Consider the following 4,449-nt stretch of genomic DNA (forward strand, 5'->3'; position numbering starts at 1 on the left):
GGTTCAGAGGACTCAGGGAGCACCTGCTCCTGGGCTGATCACTTAGAGCTGGGACTGGGACTCCTGTGCACGAGGTGTTACACAAACACTACCAAAGGTCCTGCCTCGAGCAGCTTTGCAGCTCTGCAGCATGCTGAGAAACAGCTTTCTGTACAGCCAGTGTACCCATGATGTATCCATGCTCTGCAGTGCATCCTGACATTACAGGGACAGAAAATGCCTCTTCCATAGAGCTCAGCAGGATCTGACCTGCTCCCAAACCCACTGTGCAGCCCAGGATGTTGATTGACTCACTGACCAATTCCCCACGGCATGCCCTGGGCAAAGTAGCTCCAATGCGTGTCCATCCAACACAGCATCCTTCTCACCTCCTTGGGAGAGCAAGGGAAACCATCTCTGAGCACTGCAAAGTCACAGGACTGTGATTCTGAGAGTGCTGGAGCTGGGGGGTACTGCCACACCTCTGCTGAAATTAGTGAGGAACCAGCACCCCACCGTGCTGGACCTCCCTTTGCAACCCCCTGGGGCACAGACACCTCCCCACCTCTCCCCTGCCTGCTTTGTCAGGCCTTTGCAGAGCTGCAGGACAGCCACTTAAACAAGGATTGTGTAACTTCAGCCCAGAGCTCAGTCACTCACCCAGAAAACAAGTCTCCTTCCAGGGCTGCCTTATCTTGTGGCTTTGGTAGGCACAGGATATGCACACATTGCCATAGGGGGGGCAGGCAGAGGACAGGAGGTGCACCCAGAGCTCCCATTTCCTTCTCTCTGTTGTGCTTTAAAAAGAAATTGTCCCTTTTTATACCTCCAGCAGCGTCCCCAGAACTGCTCTACCTGTCCAGCCCGCACAAGACCCCAGATCCATTGCTCCAGGAGCAGGGAATGGATCTGGGGCTATCTGCTGAGCCTGCTCCCCAGGCCACTCTTGCAGGCCCCTTCTTATCTGCTCCACCCACTCTGGAGCGGGTTACTGAGCAGCAAGCAGGAATATCCAACAGCACAATGCCAACACGCGATAACACCATTCCTACATCCTTCCTGCTGCGGCTGAAGTCGGGGCAGGAAGGAGGGCAGGAAGCTGTCACCACCTCCATCTTTCCCCAGAGCAATCCATCTCTCACCAGCCATCAGGCAGCAGGGTCCTCCTGGTGTCCCTGCTCCTTTTTTAGCTGCTCAGAAACCAAACAGAGCCAGGTGGTTTATTTGCAGAGGTTTCTCCACTAGGACACAGGGATGCCTGTCTCCCACAAGAACTCCCTGTTGCCCTGCTTGTTGTGTGCACCAAGGAATCTCTGGCACTTTAAGCCTTGTGTCCTCACACACCACATGGCTTTTATGATTAACCAGTTTCTATAGACCAAATTATCCTGCCTGAGGAAAGCTTTTCAGCCAAGCATCATGTTTCTCCCTCCAGAGCACATCCTCCAGCTTGCCATTCCACTGAAGCACTCAAATACCATGTTCACAGTCCCAAGGAGAGCAAATAAATCTTTCATTTTCCCCTCTTCTATTTGAGTGAAGGCTGAGCCATGCACAGCACCCAGGTGCCACATTACATTTTGCACTTGGCTTTTTGCAGCCCAAAGGATTTTCTAGGTCATCCTCTCCAGAGCCCCTTGAAATGTCTGACATAAAGAGATGGTGTGTGTGTAAAAGATGGACACACAACCACCCAGCACTGGTTCCATTAGCATGGCCTCCTGCCTTTCTGCTGCAGAGCACCGAGCTCTTGATGTCCTTTTTGCCACAAAGGAGGAAGATGCTGTCACGAGGTCTAATGCAAGAGATTTGTTCACCCCCAAGCAAGATTTTTAGCCCCTTCCTTTAACAAAAAGATGTCCTGGTCCTCTAGAAAATTAAAAGAACAGAAATCCATGCAACACACAGTTTCCAGAATGGTTGTCATTGACAACCAAATTGAAAATGATCAAGACCATCTCTGTTTTCATTTATTGTCTTTTATTCCTCCTTTTGCACACACCTAAGGAACGGGCAGGGGGTTTCTTTTTCACATGGTGTTGTTGACATCAGAGGGTAATTTCTGTGTCACCTTGCACATTTTACAGGCCAAAGGACTAGAAACACTCTGAGAATCAGGTGGCCCTGAAGAAACCCAGCCAGGCCCTACACCAATGGGCCAAACAGTGCCAGTTCAGCCCCAGAATTAAGGGTTAAGCAGGCATTCTGCAACAGATGGATGTGAAGCTTAAAAAGCCTAGCCTCCCATCAGGGAAGAGGAACCCCATCCCAGCAAGGTGAAGACACCTAAACCACACAGCATTTCCAGCTATTGATGGGAAAATAAAGTAGCACAGAGGGTAAGACTTGACTTGTGCAAATATACCTAGGGAGGGCTGGTGGTGGAAAGGAGGAGGTGGCACTTTGTGGTCAGTCATAAAAGGAAGACATGGATCAGGTGGCCTTGTGGTGGCTCCAGACAGACGTCACAACCTGCCTTATTCAGGGCTGGGCAAACACAGCCAGGGAGCCCTGCTGGTGTCAATCAGTCTTGCCTTGACTCGAGTCAACACAGCCATGCCACGTGACGTCAAAAGACTCCCTGCCATCGTGAGAAGAAGCAGAGCAAGAGGGTCCTTTGAGCATTCTGCGCTGCACCAAAGCTGGGCTGTGGCAAGGCTGGGATCAGCTGCAAGGGAAATCCTGGAGCAGCTTCAGGAAGGATACAGGAGTTCTGGGGTTTTGACACCATTCCCATCACAGTGGGTGCCAAAGGTACCTTAAATTCACCCACAGTGTCCATATGAGTAATTCCAAGAGGGGTCCCCAGAGACCTTGCTGCTGATTTAACACATCATGTTGAAAGCAGTGACTGGTGTACAAAGAGAAGGTGATGACCACAGCTCCCTTTCCTCTCCAGCCAGAACACCACAGTCTACTTGTAGGAATATCCTCTGGAGCCTTGAAACAAGTCCAGTTTCATGAACATCAGCTCAAAAACTTGCCTCAGAAAACACTGTCAAGCAAAGGCTAAAGCTCACCAAGTCAGACATGGCCTTCTCTTTTTCTGTTCCAAACACAACTTGGGGTTGTAATGGTGTGGGCAGCAGTGGGACAGAACCAGACCTGAACTAAACAAGTGACAAACCTGTCTCTGGAAAAAGGGAAATTCCTGATCCAGTGGTGATCAGTATCTACAGGTGATCAATAATCGCTGGTGTACATCAGTGGTAACCTGATTATCTGGCCTCTGAAGCAGTCCATAGGCAAGAATGACAATCCTGGTGACAGGTGAGGTATTCCTGTGTTGGCAGCATCCAGGCAGCTAAGCCTTTATACAGCTTGATGATGTTAATTAACAGTGATGACTTGACAAAGTTAGTTAACCCACCACAGGCTTGTCTGTCTCAGCTCCTGTGGGAAATGGATCTTCCCACAGAGCCTGCAGTGGAAAGGTGGCACCAGCATGTCCTGAAAGATCTGCCTGGAGTCTCACCTCTTACCCATCTCATAAGGACAGGGCAGCTCTGAACATCTGGGTATTTGCAGGGACAGATGGCCAGCTGCTCCATCTGCACACGTGGCCCAAGCTGGTGTTCCCACCCCCAGCAGCAGCAGCCAGGATATGTGAAAGATTCCAGGTAGAGAACACAGAGCCAGCACAGCACAGAGGCCTGCAGCTCCAAGAGGTCTGAGGCAAGAAAAGGCAGAGAGGGAAGGCAGAGGGAAACAGGAGTGAGAGGAGCTGCAGAGTTAAATGGAGAGGCATACACTGAAAGTTTGCTAAGTATCTAACTTCCAAGTGAAAATCCCTCCTGCTTCTCACATTAATCAGGGCACTTAAAACTAGTCCTAACCAGCTGCTCCCACTTCCTTTGTCCAGCTCTTCTTAAACGCACAAGCAGCCCGCTAAGAAACAGAGCAAATATGTGCAAAGATTTGCAGACAAAAACAGAGACCTTTGGAAAACACTCCGTAGAAGCAAGCACCCCTCTCCCAGCACAGAGGCAGCTGTGCTTTACAGTAGGACAGTTTCCAATGTTTTCTTTCTCTGTGCAGACGAGGGATTTCCTGTCCTCCATGGCAACCACTTTGCATTTACTGAAGGAGGCTGTGCCAATAATCTCCAGAGCAGAATGAAAATTTTTAAAGTGCCACTGCCTGTTAGCTCCTGGATTTAACTTGCTGATGTTTTCCACACCCATGGTTCCAGTCCATTCTTCTACCCTCCTTAAAAGTGTTGCCAGTGGGGGCAAATCCCCAGTGCTGCATTGTTCATGGAGAAGGAGTTTCTCAAGCACTGGTGACACAAGGCTTTCTGAAGAAGTCACCAACCACCAGCACCTCCTGGCAAGAGCTGTCTGTGCACCTTCCAAAGGACAAGGTTTTGCTTTTTCCAGCAAGGCACAGCTCCCAGTTTGAAACAGTCCATGTCATGTAAACAGCCCTGGACTTTGATGGCCCAGGTCTTCCTGTTACAGGTTTAGAAGT

This window comes from Geospiza fortis, unplaced genomic scaffold (assembly GCF_000277835.1).
Source record: "Geospiza fortis unplaced genomic scaffold, GeoFor_1.0 scaffold271, whole genome shotgun sequence".
Taxonomy (NCBI): Eukaryota; Metazoa; Chordata; class Aves; order Passeriformes; family Thraupidae; genus Geospiza; species Geospiza fortis.